The sequence below is a fragment of the Mauremys mutica genome, chromosome 3 (assembly GCF_020497125.1).
Source record: "Mauremys mutica isolate MM-2020 ecotype Southern chromosome 3, ASM2049712v1, whole genome shotgun sequence".
NCBI classification, from domain to species: Eukaryota; Metazoa; Chordata; order Testudines; family Geoemydidae; genus Mauremys; species Mauremys mutica.
Window position 1 is genome coordinate 88063498 of NC_059074.1, and position 18451 is coordinate 88081948.

General features: G+C 39.1%; 1 protein-coding gene across 4 annotated transcripts in view; it reads right to left on the reverse strand.

Annotated features, from left to right (window-relative positions):
* The window catches only part of HS3ST5 (heparan sulfate-glucosamine 3-sulfotransferase 5), a 276592-nt gene that overhangs the window by 86373 nt on the left and 171768 nt on the right, over positions 1–18451 (reverse strand). The window contains exons 4-5 of one of the 4 annotated variants that reach the window (XM_045008679.1): positions 11698–11844; positions 11334–11425 (exon numbers count right to left, since the gene is read on the reverse strand). The exons of 1 other annotated variant lie outside the window; for it this stretch is intronic. The gene's annotated coding sequence lies outside the window, so the exon portion shown is untranslated. Of the gene's footprint in view, positions 1–11333; positions 11426–11697; positions 12030–18451 lie in introns of those variants that run through there. 2 more of the 4 variants (XM_045008682.1, XM_045008680.1) reach the window with 2 other exon arrangements.

Sequence of the window (18451 nt, forward strand, 5' to 3'; positions counted from 1 at the left end):
GCAAGGTTATACCCTATGAGTGCCCAGCTTGGATTCATAGAGATTCTGTATTTTCTTTTGTTCTCTTAATAAATTCTTTTCTTTTCTTTGGACTTGGTTAATTCCTTCCCTTGGGGAAATTCAGGGGAAGGGGAGGGGGAAGTGGGCTGCTTCCCTGTGTGTGTGAGATTCAAGGCGTTTGAATCCAGGCACCTCTGTCTCCAGAGCAGGCTGGAGAGAGGGAAGAGGGGGGAGGTTCCTCCTCTGTGAATTGATCTGTGTTCCCAAGGGGGGAAACAGGGGTGTCCCGGCCCACAGAATTGACCGGGTGGTGGCAGCCGAAGGGGAGACCTACCCTAGGATTTTGGGGTGGGGGAAGACATGCGGGTCCTCACTTTGAAACCGCCCAGTTTCAAGTGAGGGTAGACTCTGACATAGGGACTTAAACAGATAAATAGCTAGCTTGTCGTCACTATCACCATATGTATTCCCTGATCAGATATCTTGTAGAAGGCTTCATCTTTTTGTGTTCCAACTGTTTTTGGAACAGAATCTTAGATGTACTTTCTCTAGAGGAAAAGGAGACCCACTGAGTAATCTCCCCCCTCATAATAATTCTCAGTGCTTTGCCATCTTAATTTTTGGCTAGAATGGTACTTTTAAATGCTGATTGAGATATACTGTGCCACAGAAAGTTACCAGCTGTGTGGTATAACTATGACAAGATATATAGGAGTATATAAAACAACTCAAATAATATATAGAATAGTAACCCTATTTATTCCCTGGCACAACTGACAATAAAGGCCAACATCCTTGATGTTCTTCTATGTAAAATACTTTTGAATAACTTAGACCTCATATGGACAAATTTTAGCTAAAAAGTAGGGAAAGTGGCAACACCTTCCTTCCTCACCCCTCAGAAAGGGCACATGCATTTGAGGTAAAAATTAGCCTTATGAGATCATACGTTGCCTGAGATCAGCCTCATGCACAGCTGCCTCAACCATTTTACTTCCAACAATAGTAAAAATAATTTCTGCAGGTGCTCTGAGTAGAACAGTGCTTGGCCAGGTCAACTGCTTGTGCATTTCCACATATAGGCAGACCACACTCAATTTCTGTAGTTATGCCCCCATTATGCCCTTCTGTGGTCCCATTCACAAAGGAAATGGAAAGCCATCTGTTTATTACACAATTGTGGTAGTCAGCTTCAGTCATGTACTCCTCCTGTTGTGGTCCACAGGTTCTCAGGGCAGCCAGACTTGTGTATGAGGAAAAATCTAGTCCAAACATATTCTCATGGCACATCTCCTCAAATTACTGGCAACACTAAAGTTTACTAGTTGGCAGATACTTCAGATAAAAAAGGAACTTCACTGGAGTCCCAAATGTATTTGACTCATTCCTATTATTAGGATTATTTGGTCGCGCACACACAATGTGTGAGGCACTTTCCAAACAGATAAGAAGGTATGGTCCTTACCTAAACAGCTCACAGTAAAGACACACAGTCAGCAGGTAGGAAAAAGGAATCTAATATATAAGAAGAATGGTCAAGATAGAGATTGGCTACATCTAAATTATGTTGAAACAATTATGTTATTAGGTATATTAATTATGTCAGGTAGTGTCTTTTAGCCATCATGGCAGAAGTGGTCTTTAGGAACATGGAGAGGAACATAAAGGTAGTGACAAGAAGACTGAACTTCATGCAGGGGAAGAAGGAAGACAGTTGAGTGATTCAAAGGGGCTGACATGGAAAGATGATCTTAGTGACAGCATTTTGTATGAACTGGAGGGGGAAGATGTGGGTGTCAGGGAGGCCAGCAATGAGTAGGTCACAGTATCTAAAGGGGAAAAATGAATAGAGCCTGAACAAGAGTTTTAGCCATAGGAATCAAAAGAATATGACCTTTTTATGAACAGTTAAAATGCTAGGCTCATGAGGGTGCTTCAACATTCATTATATGGTAACACTTATTCCCAGAAAGTATAGCTTCAATTTGCTCAGGTCTTACCACTGCAGAAAAATGTGCTAAAGAGCATTTCTAGTCAGTTTCAAGCTAAGTTGCATTTAACAAATCTCTCTCTCTCTTTGATTATGCCAAGAGAATCAAATAGCCAGCAGATAACATGTAGTCATATTCCATCCTTGTTCTTTTGTGTCAATAGATTTGCACAAAGGTCAACAATAGGATATGGTTCCTGGTTTTAATCCCATCTTGTAATATTGAAATATAGGCTTGTATTTTAATTATAGCTTAATTTAATGTTCCTCAATAAGTTAAAGTTGACATATAAAAGTTGTTTATTCATTTGCCCGTAGGAAAAGCTATAATGTTTTTAGTTTCAATTCTGAACCAGCTGCAAATAGAAAATACATTTTGTCAATTTAAGAAGATTCCACTATAATTTATTGTTTTTATAACGTACCTACTCATCATGTTATCTTCTAAAAGATAAAGACATTGACAGTGTCATCGTACTGCAAGAATCAGATCAATACGCTCTTGAGAGGTCCAATAATTCTTCCAGGTTTAAGTTTCAACTGACACTACTGAATGCATAGTATATAAAATACAGATGATTTGAGTATTAATTTCTCATTACTGAGGCAGGGATGATTAACATAGCTGAACCTTCACATGCAGTTTTTTTTGCAACACATTGAAAATCCTAATTTTCTTTCCTTTTCAGGTAAAGACAAAGTGGATGACTTGAGTATGCAATCTTAGATGTCATATGTACATTTAAAATTTCAGTTTATCTAACTTGTTAATATTAATGTGAACACAAGTTATGTGATTTAAAAAACCCCAAACGTATACTCTAATAAGACAAGAACGTTTTAAAAAAGATGCTTTGAACTGCTGATAACATTGTAGTCAACAGAATCTCTTTGCTTTTCGCAGGGCTGCTGGAGTACAGTTTAAGTAAGACCAGCAAAAAACTAAATCCAAGCAAAAATTTCTGGTGCTAGCAGATTCCTTCTGAAGCTCAGCAGCAAATTGGAAATGATGACCTGAGAAATAGTTATCTTTTACTAAGTGCCACTTTTATGAGATACTTTTAGCCCTTTATTTTAGTGCAGGAAAGGACTTAGTACAAATCTAGTACAAATGACTTAAGGATGATAAATCTCATCCTAGCTATTTCTACTCTTTGTGGTTGGCTGCCTGGGCTTTGTACTTAATGAAAATAGTTATTTTAAATATGCTTGTTTATATTTAATTTTAAAATAATCATTATGTAAGGCTTGATATTACTACCACAGCCATTTCACATTCATTATTTATTAAGACAGCATATACAGTATATTAAAGCTTTGATCATCAAAAGGCTTAGATAGAAATCTGGCCTCTGCTGTTTTCATCTAGTGATTTTCTACAATAATCTGTTTATATTAGACACTATCATAATGCTCCAAGAAGCTAATATGCAGCAGAATTAGACAACTACAATGATTGCGATATGGAAATTTCCATTTGCTTTGGAAATGTTAATTAACTGTGAATTGAGAAAAAAACTATAATGATTATAATTTGGCTGCTCAATCTACACTGCATCTAGGCTCAACATTCTTGGTAGGATTGTCACCAGTCCTCCAGACACTAGCCACAAGTATTTTTTTTTCCTTTCTCAAAATTCTTCCTCCCTCTAGTACTTTTATGAGAATGTTTTAAAAGTAACTGCTCCCTGTGTTTAAGGTAGTAGATTTTCTCTTTGTCAAAACTGGCTAATTTATAATAAATCTGGATTCATTGCCTCATTGTTGTAGATTATGATTTTACAAAATAATCTGAATGTTGGTATTTTGTGGTTCTGGTGGGTTAGCAGCTGCTCCATTACTACTGTAATAGCCTCATATTGGGCCTAATGCAAAGCCCACTGAAGCCAGGGGAAACATTCCCATTGGCTTTTGTGGTGTCAGGACCAGGACCTTGGGGTCTAATCAAACCGATACTGATGTCAACGGCAATAATGTCATTGATTTTAATGGGAGTATGGCTATGTCTATGTTGATTTACCAATAATACTTGAAAGCTAACGTGTATGCCTGGGTGATGAAGGCTGATGGAACTGAAAAATGTGACTGAGTCCATCATTTAAAAATGGTTCATCTGTTTTTTAATGTCTGAAAATATGATGATGAGTGTCATATCAGAACCTGAATATAATAGAAAGTAAGCAGGACTAGAGCAGAACCCTTCTGAAGAAGTAAACAATATTTAAAATGAGCATATGACATGCCTTTGGCAATAACAATTCAAAGACCCCAAAACATCACCTGCTCCTGGTCTATTTTAGCAGATTTTAGAATGTGTGAAAACTACTTCTGGAAAAACTAAGTTTATATTTTAATTCTCTGCTTCAGTCTTCAACACGCTGAAATGCAGTTAAGCAGCAAGTGTTCATAATAGATAAGGAAATTGTGGCTACTCTCATAATTATGCTGTTTCTATAGTTGAGTCTAGCAGAGAGTCAGCCATATCATCACATTATTAGGACAGTTAGCAAAACCCCATTTTTCCAATGGTCAGAGGTACTTGTTACTTCTTTTGTCCAAGCTCGGAGCACAGTGAAACAAATTTCTTTATTTTTTTCAAAGTAACTTCATTTCAAATCAGCTTCACAATGTTTTTTTTAAAATATGCTTTTAGAAAGACTGCTTTCTGGGTAAAATAACAAGGAGATGTGTTGGAGATCAAGGAAAAGTGCAAACAAACAAATGTCTTTAATCTGTATCTGTAATAAGGACTGGCACAGTGAGTGATCTCACTCTGCGTGTGTGTGATCTCCCCCCTCTCCTTTTAAAATATTAAATATTCAGTTTGTATAATTTTTGTTTAAGCTTTTGTTCAGAGACAGGCAGAGTGTGGGGTCTGAACTTAGGAGGCGGAGCCAGGAACTCCTGAGTTCTAATGCTGGCTTGGAATTCACTCCATAGGCAAATCATTTTCAAATGTGTCCACTAGTTTGGGGGAACTTCTGTGTTAGTGTGCCCAACTTCAGACTCCTATGAACTGACTTTCAGAGGTGCTGAGTGTTGAGTTACATAAAAAAAGTTTCACCCAGTGTGTCATTTGCAACACATAATGAAGTTTTCTTGGTGCTACAAAATCCAGGAGCAACTGCATATTCTCATGTGCCGTCTACTAGTACATAATCTATTAATTTATATGCTGACATCTCTCTATATAGAACACTCTTATAATGCTGAGCGCTCACAACTCTGGTTGGACTCAATAGTAGCTGCAGTTGCTCAGGTCTTCTGAAAAGCAGTCTTACGGGATCTAAAGTTGGGCACCCAAATACTGAGATGTTAAAAATTAATGGACAGGCTTAAAAAATGTGTGTGCCTCAATTTCCAAACATATAAAGTATGTGCTATAATAATCATCACCTACTGATCTCATGCGTCTGTGGTGGGGAATAATGTTTGAAAAATGCTAGTTAGTATTAACATATTCCATGAAAGACTTTTTGATTTATTGTCATTTTTAATATATTAGCATATATCTGTCTGACCACCTAGATATTTACAGTATCCAGAGTATGTCGGTTGTTATTTCAAAATGTGATCACAGTAAATATAATAAAAAATGATGATCGAATGGATAACTATATTTTCAGACAGAAGTCTCTTTTGATGCCATGTTTCAATTTACACTTTATTTGTGCATTCCTAATCACTCCACTAGGCTGACAGAGCATTAAAGTTTGAATTTTACTAACTTCCAGTTGGAAAGTTTTATATATGGAACAGACACAGGTAAACATGTAAGAACACAGCAGAGCAGCAATAACATTTTCTTATATTTATATAATTGTGAAACAGCAGTAGGAATCTCTTTAGGTTGAAGGTGGCTGAGTTATACCTAACAACCATTTCAAATAATTTGCTACTCAAGTCTCCCAAATAAAATGCAACCAGTCAGTAGTCTTCAGAAAGAGCCGGAAACCTGCCTGATGTATTTGCTAAACAGTCACAATAATCTCAGGATCAAAAGAGCAGTTAAAGGACCAGGGTAGTAATCTAGAGAGAAGTACTATCTAGTGAAAGACCCTGATCCATATCTTGGGGTCAGAGAGACAAATTTACCCATGATAAGGGCAGTGATGCTGCACTGACTTACATCAGGGCTGAACTGAACCCACTGTTTTGCTTCTGTAGCTGGCAAGGGGTGGGAAAGTTCATGTTTGTTGGCTGATCAGGAGTGGTATTAAATAACAGAGCCCCAGAGACAGCTCAACTGAGCCAAGAACTGGAGGAGAGTCATGGTGACATGATACCCATATTTCTGCCTCTGGATTTCCTAGTGCATCCTGTCTTCTCTGTATCTGCCTTTTAGAGCAGGAGCTGTGATTATTTTTCTGTCTACTAAAGTGCCGAGCACTGTCAGTACTGAACAAAAGTTAAATAAAAACTTGCACGCAAAAATAAGGTTATGCAAAGAAAACATTATAACATTCACAATGGTACAAGTCTGACCCATCTTCCCAGATAACCAGGGCTCAGATTCCTGACCCAAAGCAATTATCCCAACCCTGAGGGGTGTCAGCCTGTATGAGGTATAAAGCTGACATGGTGGCTATGCAGAGTTTAGGGAAATCTAATCCTGGAAGGGCTGTGCAAAATTTTATATAAACAAAATCCCTTCAACTGTTAGTATGTGAGAAATCAATCTTTTATAAGTCCTACAACATGCGGGAGGGAAGGAGGAGGGAGGCGGGGGGAAAAGGTAAAACGAAAATACCCTCTAGTTAGTGTGTGTGTCTCTCTCTCTCTCACACACACACACAATTTACAATAATTTCAAATATAATCAATTATTCTGTCAATAAAATCCTCACTTTTAGGATCTGCTTGATCCACTTAGCTTATCTCTGAAATGGAATAGTATCTCACCCATAGCTGTATGGCTGATTATGAAAATGAATACATTATATGTTTGTAAGAAACAGCTTGCTAATATTATGAAACTTTTCAAGGTGCTAAACTATTAACCATAAACCTCTACTTACAGGCCCTATTCAGAAAAATGTCATAGCAGCACGTTTCCTGGAATTATGATTAAGAGAAAACAGGCTGCCACAGAAGACATTTTCCTTCACAAAGGAATGTGAAACAATTTTTCTGTTACTTAAATAAATCATTTAATACAACTATCCCTCTGTTTAAGGATTAGCACTGGCACTTTAGAGTGATAATATATAAAATAAATTCTTTTGGTTTTTTTTAATCTTCTGTCTTCATTGTTCCTTCATCTTCTTGGAAATCTATTGCTTTTAAAACTTTTTGAAATATTTCACCAGGAAAGCTCATGGACATACATTTTCTCACCTTCACTGGTATGCAGGAGCTATCATGTAAGACAAAGACAGAAAACAGATTTAAGAGCAATATAATAATTGAGATAGAACAAATTAAGGAGTGTTTCTAGAGACAACACTGCCAACAGGAAAGTTTATACTTTAGTTCAGAAATGGTTTCCTCTTGTTCTATAGTATTTTAGTCAAAAGTTTTGGAGGGGAAATATGCCTCTAGAAAACATGTGACCTTTTAAAGTGCTGTTACGGTTTAATTCAGGGAGATCTCTGTTTGTGGGAAAGTTTTCTAGCATTGTCCATTTAGCAAGCTGCCTGTAAAGTATACATAATTTGAGAACATCTATTACGGTAACCAGCATTTTACCCAAGCTTAAATCATGTTAGCAATAATCTCTTCTTAATCAGGTGGAACTACTAGGGATTAACTTAATATGGCTTTTGTTTTGAATGTTGAAATATAGAAAAATCCCTTCATATTTTGTTTAGAATAAAGCTATTTGTCTATGTAACAAAAGAGTTGGAGGACATGAACCAGGAAGTACATAAAACAGACTAGGTTAGTTAAATAATCTTCCTCTTTGTCTCAAGCTCAGTGGATAATAGAAACTGGATTTTCCACATTATGTGTTATATAGCTAAGCAGAATGTACTGGGAAAGGTTGGGATGGGTAGTTATTTTGTCCTCTGAAAGAAGAGGCAGTTGAATACATCAAATGAACAGCTGTTAGACTGCACAATTTTGTTTTTAAATGGTGGGATCCTCTTCTGGTTAAAAAAAGCAGACTGTTCCAGGCTATGTAAACAAAAGCCTCCTCATCTCCTCCTCTACCTTCATACCTTATCATGTATAACTCCTGCTACATACATCCTCTTTCTATGGACTTGCTAACATTTGGAGGAAGGAAGCTCTGGTTTCATGGCCAAAGCAGGGGTCTACAGACTTTATATATTTCCTCCAAGTCTGTTGCACATACACCTATATACCTTCTTCAGCTCCCTCTCCCCTAACCTATTCCTTGCCCTTCCGTGCCCCCTCTTGTATGTTCCTTGGGTCCCTCTACCCCCTTCATCCCTCCATGCATGTTTCACTAGTGTTCTACCGCTTCCCTGTGATCCACCTGCCTCTCTCAGAAGTCACCATCATTCCAAAACTGGGAAGCATGTCTTCACGCTGTCCTTCCACATGCACTCCAATCTCTTTCCCTCCAATCTATGTCCCACTTGGCCCATGTCCCTCTCTTCCACAGTCCTTTGCAAATTCCTACCAGGCAACATTTATCCCAGGGCTCCTATTCCTCACCCTTAACCTACCCCAACAGCTGGAACAAGAAGGTCAGTTTATGTTCAAAATGTTTGTGATATAAATGTTGTTGTCAATACATTTCAAACCAACACTGTGGCCAACCTTCCTCAGAATTCTAGAAGGCCCATCATTTCAGCAAGGCCTCCAAAACAAAGCAAATTCGGAGTTTCAGAAGTATGGTCAGCTCAAAAATGCATTCAAATCATTTTCAAAAAGTAAACTACAACTGCAACTTCTAAGTGCCTTAATTTAAAAACTCTTTGTTTTTGTTTTTTTACCAAACTTCCAAGAATAACTAGACTGGGATGAAAGTGGTATGAAAATTTTCAGGAAGATCAGTTTCTTCTTTGAGAAGATGATGATTTGGTTTCAGTCTCAATTATCGAGTGATAGCAGCTGCTTCATAAGAAGCAATTCAATATTAAATAATTACCAAAAAAGTATGTGTTCTTTCCCTTACAACCCACCTCCTCTCCTCATTTTCTAAATTATCCTGCACTTTAAAACCCAGCTATCCTTTATTCCTCCATTAGTGACCCATACAATAACAGCAAACCCAATACCACATCCTAACAGTTTGTATTATGAGTATAGATAATGACTGAGAGAACAGCACATATTATGGGAAAAAACCCAGAATTTTCTGTCAATTTTTTGATCAAAAAGTCATTTGAGTCATCATCATTTTCTGACCAGCACTATGATCAGTCTTTTATAAGACAATGATATAAAATGAGATTTTCAAAGGAACTTAAGGGAGTGAGGTGCTCAATCCCTATTGAAATTCAATGTCAGATCAGCACTTAACTTCTTAAGGCTCCTTCGGAAATCTCAACCATGATGAATATTTTGCATGTCAATAGGTGAAATGATTCATTTTACTCATGTAAAAACTAATAATGCTTATGCCTAAATTATCAAATGTGACTAATGATTTTGGGTGCCTAACTTCATAGTCCTTAAAAGAGCCTGATCTTGAAAGGATCATTAACTCTGCACATTTTGAAAATTATGCCCCTTGAAGGTATCTCAGATTGAGTAACCAAAAATAGAGACCCCAGAAATCATTAGTCACTTTTGAAAATTTAAGCCTCTCTCTTTCAATACACTGACTTACTCGAAAAATACCAAAAAGCACTTCTCTTCAGCATGGTCAAAAGACCAAAACACATCTGACGTTCCTAGACCAGGTCATTCTGGAAACATCATGAGCCAAAAAAAGCAGTGGAAAAAAAACACATCCATAGACACAATACATCCATAGTTTCAGAACATCATAGCTTTAAAGGTTTTTGGCTTATTTTTACCAAACAACTCTGGAAAAATTACTCTTGGATAAGATGTAACAAGCAAATTTTCAGAAAGACAGTTTTGTTCTTGGAAAAGTTGGAGGTGTGGTAGGGGAGAGGTTGGAAATCAGTTTCATACTTCAGAGACAGCTTAAATTTTAACTACGGAGTCACTACAGCTGCTCTGTAGTCATTACATCAAGTGTTCTGTCTTACTCAGAATTATAACCCCATAAGCTTTTGCTTGTTCTACATGGATCACAACCATTATATTTATTTCATGACTTTCTCATTAACCGCCTATTAAAAAGGTCTTTATGCATTTTACACAAATGCTGTACAATATGTTTTTTTAAATTAATCGCCTACAAGACTGCGTTTTCTTTGGATTCCATGAGATGACTGCCCCCACTTCGCATTAATTGCTTATTATTACTAGGCTTATAGGCTCAACATTTTGTTAACATGGATCACAATAAAATTGAGCTTTCTCGGGTCACATCAGAGACTCACATTTGCCCAGAGATCTTTCCGTGCTTATTGCCTTTTATCTCAGTGAAATCCTCCTCGCTAAGCAATAAAATTGTTAAACACACATCCAATGTGCATATGCTTCAAATTTGGGGGCAGATTTCAACCTATTTACTTCCTCCTCTTTGGTTTCTATTGCTCATAAATGTCACTTTCTAGTCTCCTTATGTGAATGATAGCTCATTGGCTGGGAGGAAAAAAACAGCTTCTTTCCCATCCACCAGAAAATGTGTGGCAAATTCAGTTTCTCCATTTTCAACTCCATGCATGTCTTCAGCTTACATCCCCCCACCCCCAGTCTAGATCCTGCTAAATCCAAGTGTACTGGCATGTTTTACAATACAAATACCATTCTTAGCACTCCGTCCTCTGAAATCTTGTAGAGTTTTTGTGCTTAAGAATGGAAATTTCTGAAAGATAACAGAGGCTGAAACTTGATGAGCCTGTGATGCTTCCTGGGGGTACCCAGGGCTATGAGGGACCTATCTACCATCTGCCCTTAGTGTGAGGAAGCCTTGTCTGTGCCTGCCTTGGTTCAGCTCCTCAACTCCACTGGCCACAGGCAACATAAACACAATCCTCTAGTCCTCACAGTGGCCAGCCCCTAGTCTACTGGACAGTCACAGTATTCACAGATTTGCTGCTTCTAAAAAAACAGTATATCCCAGCTTGCCAGTTCCTCCTCAGATCACCACTACAGTTAACACACAGCACTTAAATATGTTTATAGTGAAATCAAATACAAGTTTATTTAACAGAACATAGAGATTCAAGTAGCAGCTAGCATAAGTATTGGAAACAAAGGGATACATATACAACTATAATCATAACACACACATTCTAGAGCCTAGACTTAATTAACTAGATACTTCCATGTCTTGTAAAGTATTGCTCACCCCAAATTTTTGCAGCACCTTTCAACCAGTCTAGCTGTGAACCTCCTTTCATGAGATAAGCACCTCCTGGTGACCAGCCTTAACTCCAAGACCTGAAGGGAATAATATTAGGTATAGCTATGTAACTCCTTATATATTATCCATATACACATTTCAAAATGATTATGACAACCAGTAAGCTACTGGCTCTCAGTAGAGACCTCACATGCTACCCTTCGGTGAACTGTTATGTATATATTTGACCCAGAGGATCCCTGTATAACCATATGCACCCTCGGTACCCTCTGCCAGTTGGCACCAAGGAGTCCCTGGGTCACAGAGTCCTTTATTCCTCAGTGGGTATGTGAAAAGCCAACCCATGTACCTTCTAACTGAAGAACTGACATACGCTGGCTTCCTCTGCATGTTTGGTGGGGAGCAAAATCTGGAAGAGCCTAGTTGCTTTCTCTCTTCTCCCTGGTTGAGATCAGCAGACCCCAAACCTTGAAAAACCCCTGTGGGGAAAGGGCTTCTGCAGAATCAGAGGGAAAGGAGAATGTCAGAAATCAGGACCTGCCGCAGAGCCAGTCTCTGGGCAACCTAACAAGCTCAGCTGGCCTGTAGTAGGCTGACCGATTGGCTATGATACCTGATAGATATGATCAGCAGATGGGCTCAGTTACAGCAGTTCAGCAGCTCCTCAAAGCATTTGTCTACTGCTGGGATAGCTCCTGCACCCGCCTGCTTGGTCCTAGTCCTGATCCAGCTTTGTTCCAGCCTCACCCCTGCTTTGCCTCACCCCAGGTAACCAGATTCTGACCCTCTATGCTGATTCCTGACCTCTCACTTTGGCTGTGATCCTTGTCTCTGGCCACTGGTTCCTGCCTACTGACTCCTGTTCTGATCACTAGGCCTGAATGCCCATGTCCCAGTCACACAGCAGAGAGAATGTTACCTAAGGGGCAGATAAACCTAGAGACCAAAGGCTCTCCTCTACGTACAGTCCTAGCGAAGAGCCTGTATCCTTATCTTATTCATCTGTCCCTACTTATACAAGCAGGGTCTTTAGTTCAGAAATGCATTCTAAGGCTTTTTACAGATACATTACATAGTTCAATAATCAGCATTCCAGTTTAAACAAGAATCCACTTCAAATAACAACATAGCATCTAGTTGTTACCTATTTTTTTGAAATTACAAAATACATTCTGGAAAAATGCCCAAAACAAAACAAAAACAAAATATTAGGTCTCTACAACCCATGCTTTTGTTAAGCACAAAAGACCTTCTCCTCTCCCCTCACATCCACCTCAGTGCATATGGTAAACTCTGATCTACCTCTGAACAAATATGTACTACAAAAAGAAGGCACAGTCAACTGAAAAAGAAACATTCCCTGCTCAAATAAGCACAATATATGTATTCATATATTCAGACACAAAGGAACTCAGCAATGTTTTTAAAATGAAGAAGATCTGGACTTTTTCCAATTTGCTGTTGACACTATCAATAGGCCCTGCTCAAGGAAAGATGACTGTGCTAGTTGGGCCATCTGAATAGGTTGGAAGATGGATGCATACCCAAGCACATGCTGTATGGGGAGCTAGCAGAGGGAACAAGAACAACAGGATGTCCCAACCTTCTCTATAAAGACACATGCAAGCGAGATATGAAGGAATTTGGAATTGATCCTGACCAATGGGAAATCTTGGCAAGTGATCATAACAAGTGGCACCATTGTCTTCATCGGGGTATCAAAGTCCATGACAGAAGCTGGCTCCTACAGCTTGAAGAGAAAAGCAAGCAGCTCCCAACCAAGATACATGCATTTGCAATAACTGCCAAAGAGCATGCAAATCTCGGATTGGACTATTCAGTCACATGAGACATTGCAAACCATCTATATCATAGGTTGCAATTCACATCGTCTCTCGCAGACAAAAGGATGCCAACAACATATCAATAGGAGATATTTAGTAGTACGGCTTCTTCATCACAAACATAGAGCCACTTCTTAGAAGAGCACACAAGAATGGTCAAATGGATGGTACTTGTTTTTTTCACTGTATTGATTTTGGGTCACATGAACGTAAATAACTCTGATGACCCTTTTAGGCACTAAAAAGTAAATTTCCAAAATATAAATTAACTGTGTGTTATTACATCATCAGCTCAATGTGTACCCAGAAAAATGTGTCTCAATGACTGGATTCTTGCATGTGAAATATGGCTTGTTAGTAACTATATCAATTTCCTAATCAACACTACATATGGCTGACAAAATAATGATAAGCAGTGCAGGGAACACATCAGACAGTGAAAAGCACTCTGGAATATTGAGGAAAAACAATTTCTGAGAGAATGAAAGACAGACCTTTCTGTCCTTTCATTCACATACTGAGAGAGAGTGAAAATGTGACAAGGATAATTCCTATTCAAGAGTCAAGTTATAATGGGTGGCTGGTTTTAAACCTTATTTTTAGTCATGGTGAAGGATTTCACAAGTACAAGAGAGAAAGATAAAATCAAGCAATGTGGCATGATAGTTCAAACATATTCCATTCTGTATCTCTAAAAGAAGGGGAAAGTTATCTTAAACTTATTTTATCTATTAGACTGCAAAAAATGACGAAAGAGAACATTAACGTTTCAAAATCAAGCACTCAAAAGTTAGAAAATGGCAGGATTAAGATTGCCTGTGCCCTTGTGCATATGCATTATGATAATCTTTAATTACTTGATCATATACTATTTTTTCCAGGGGGCCATGCCTCACTCAGTGCACAGGATGGACAGTGCTCACTGAATGGGTAGATATTCTGTATTTCTTTTTGTCCTTGTCACTCAATGTGTGGCCCCAGCCCTTATTTATATCCAACATCCAAACCCTGCACTGAATAAAGAATAATTAATTTCTTCATGGGCCTTTCTATTGTATTTGCATCATAGTATCTTTGTTCTTTACAAACATTAATAAATTTATCTCCACAACAACCCTGGGAGGCGAGGTGGTGGTATTAACCCCATTTTAAGCATGGGAAACTGAATCACAGAGATTAAACCCAAAATTGTCATCAGGGCCAACTAATTGTGGGTGCTCAATTTGAGACTAGGATCTAATTTTTCTTTATGGTATTTAGCATTTTATTACAATTTATATGTTCAGAGCTGAGCTCCCACTAATGTCAGCTGCAGTTGCAACTTCTGCAAGTCTGACCCCAATCAAGTATCTCAAATCGGTAATCTAGGAAACCAGGGACATAGTTAGTGGCTACCTATGAAACTGTTGGTACATGTGACCTGCACAGCGTCACATAGGAACTCTTTGGCACAGGCGGGATACAATAAAGTAACTTAACCATGAGAGCAACCTTTGTCTTCCTGCAGGTCCCTTCCTCACCACACACCTTCCAGCTTCTACCACAGAAGAAGCCTTGGTTCTACAGACAACAACAGCCTTCACTACACTAACCTCATTAATTCTGAGAGCACTGCCCATCCTGCGCAGTGAATGAGGCAGAGGCCTTGTGGTAAAAATATTATGTGTTCATGTAATTGAAAACTGTATTATAATGCTTATTCACAAGAGACTTGAATTAAGGTTGCATGAGCAACCTTATTTCTAGCATTTCCTAGCTTTTGAGTGCTTGGTTTTGCAACCTTAATTTTCTTTTAACATAGTTTTTTTTATATAATTTGTAAATTGTAAACATAAAAAAAAAACCCCAAAAACAAAATTGCATCACATGGAACCATACAGACCATCCACATGGTTCATCAGCAGGATTCAGACCTCTAGCTCCACAGGACAGTCCTCTAAGCACTTGGGTGAATGGAGTAACCAATAGTAACAGAAGGCTCTAATCTTCTTTGTGGACTTGTCAATAGGGAGGGGGGCATGAGACACACACTTTGCAAGGGGGTTTCACAACTAGCTGCTGAAGAGCAAAAAATGTTGAGACTGAGGAATAATGGATGCAGTTCCTGGTTCTCTAGGGGAGTGTGCTGTGGACCCTTATGCCTCTGTTCCCCATTGCTTCCCTGTCCCCCCTCTTCCCCTATCCCTCTATCCTAGCTTCTGACCCTGTCCCCTCTCCTGCTGCTATCCCACCAACTCTCTCCCACCCCAAATCCTACTCCTATCCCCCCCTTGGCTTCCAGCCTTGCCCTTATCTGTTCCCTCAGTTATTTCTGTCCAGTATGTTGAACTTCAATCCCTAGTAATATAATGGAACAAATATTAAGGTGGGGAGAAACCTGTAAGCGCATACCAATTTTCTATAGTCTCTCATATAAGCCATTCTCAGTTTTGTGTGTGTCTTGAAACTTAAAAATGCACATTAATATCATAACCATGCCACTACAAAAATACAAAAAATATAGGTGTCTAAAAGTGTTATTCACTTTCATTGACACACTGTGCAGAGTCAGAAGGCCAGAGGCAATAGAATTAGAAAGGGGAGTAGTGTCTGCAGTTCAGTCTGCCCTTGCCTTCTCAAAGGAATAAATTATTATTACTCCCTCATACAGCAGTCTTACTGTCCTCTAAGGATTTGTTTGTGTTTTGAATGTTGAGTTTCCTAATTATAGCTTTTTCACAACTTTTTCATTCTCCATAGTTATCATGGTTACAAAGTCTGATTGTAAAGCATACGGCATACTTCCTGTATGGAGCAATTGAAGTACATATTTAATATTATGAACATGATCCCATAAAATATCTGGTGGTACACTGCTATATTACATTGTTACCACTTTGTAGGGGAAGGCCTTGTAGACACAAAGAACATTATCACAACTTGGACAAGGGAAGTGCTGATGACACCTGCAAAAGTAAATAGTTCTGGATTAAAAGTGTGTTCTAGATTTGTATACTAGATTGCACGTGGCTTATTTTATCAGACAAAAGGCATCCAAATTATCCAGATATAGTTTCTGATCTTACAAAGACCAACTCATATGCGGCATTTTACTTACTGTGAATAGCCACACTGAAGTTAATGGAGCTATTCACACTGTACAAAATGAAGCATGCAAGTTTTTGCAGAATTGGGTCTTAAGATGAACCAGGAGAATTGACTTGAAATTTAAGGCATTAGGTAATGAAACAATATCCACAAAACACAGCTTTCTGTGGAAAAGACCATAAGTACCGTGGTGAGTCACTGACATAAAATGTTAATGATTGCATCAGGGATGTAACAAATCTTGTGAATATCTGAGTCCTGGTAGCAATTATCGCTTCAGTGATGAGCTAAAAGAAAAAAAAAAAAAAAAAAGGTCTGTGGATCTGAATACAATTCATTTGGAATGAAGCCCGGGAGAGATCCTTACTTCTTATTAATATTATGCATTTCATATTATTTCTATGTAGTATAATACTATTCCATAGTGTTATGAATTTGATACTTTTAAAATATTTACTGTAAGTTCCTAGTTACCATTTATTTAACGGCTGTTAGTGAAAAATATTAAGTGAAGTAATATGTAGCAAAGTTTTCTATATACTCCAGCTTCCTTGTTACCACCCAGTTACAAGCAGCACAGGTAGTGATGCTATGGTTAGGGTAGCCTGACACTTTCCATTTTAAGACCCTTATTTCAGTTGCTTATAACTTTCCAAAACTTTAACTCTTCCAGTCCAAGTTTTCCGTGCCAGATGTCTGACTTAGGCTGCATTATTGTTTGGAAATTTTCACGTAACACAGTTCAGCCATTTCTGAGAATGTGGTTACAGAAAAAATATTATACCCAGATTAAAAAAAAAATCTCACAACCATTTCTTTGTGAATCTTAGTGTTTCTGGAGTAGGATTTGAAATTTGGCATCAGAGATGTGCCTGTTGCTGTGCGTATGAAAAATTGACCCAAATTTGGCCACATTATAAGTTTCTAACACATTTAAGTTCCCACATGCTCAGTAATGACTTGCTAGCAATTGGCAGCTAAATTCTCCAAAGGGTCCGTCTACACTTAGCATGCTCCAGCCCCTCACAGCTCCTACATGTGACCAGACTGCACATGCTGTCCCTGCACACCAAATGAACATGCTCCAACTCTGAGCTGCACGGGCTGTGCAGGACTTTCCTGAAATTGTGCTTCCTAAGTGTCAGGGGCAGCTGTGTTACCAGGCACAGGAACGGAGAGTGGGGAAACAGTCTCCCCTGGGCTCTCAATGTTCCCCATAATGGTGCCCAGGCAGCTTAGAGGAGGAGGAAGAAGCTCCCTGACTAGAATGCAGAGGCGTGAGGAACTGTTTGTGTGTGTGGGCAGAGAGAAAAGATGGGGAGGACAAGGGCAGGAGCCCAGAGGAAGAGGAAAGCAGTGAGGGGAAGAGAGAGGATAGGAGTGGGAGCCATAGGGGCAGAACAGAGGTATGTGCAGGTGGGGATACAGAAGCCTAGGGAGCAGGTATAGGAACAAAAGGAGAGGAGAAAAAGAGAAGTGAGGGAGTCGGAAGGATGGACATGAAAGGATCTTTACAAATGAAAATGTTACTTATTAATTATTATTATGTATTAATTTGATATGCCACTCCCAGTCTCCACACTGATGGTGAGCACAACCAGATAACAGGGCCTGTCTCAGTGTGATGAGATGTGTACCTCATACAGACAATGTGAGGCAAACCCACAGCCAAACCAGGGCTGCTGGCTCAGCTGCTCCTTCAATAGAACCCCTTCCCTATCCCTGATTTTGTCTCTGTGACCTTCACTCCCATCCCTGGGTTTTTTTTTTCATTTGAGACTGGGTCTGGTAGCTCCTCCCCTTAGGCTGAAGGGCTTTAGCTGTGGGCAGGCTTTCACCCACCCATCCCCAGAGCCTCAAATACATGCTACTCTAACAAAGCTGAGGTGTGTCCCCACTCAAGCATGCAGCAACAACTCAGCTGCACTGACTTATCCTTCCAACAGAGCCCGCAGGGACTCAGCCCTCATGGCAGCAGCCTATCCCTGAACTGAGCCTGGGTCAGCTGACCCCCAGGTTCAGGTATTTCCCCAACCCCACCAGAGCTGGAGATCAGTCTGGGTACGTCTACACTACGGGACTATTCCGAATTTGCATAAACCGGTTTTGTAAAACAGATTTTATAAAATCGATTGCGCGCGGCCACACTAAGCACATTAATTCGGTGGTGTG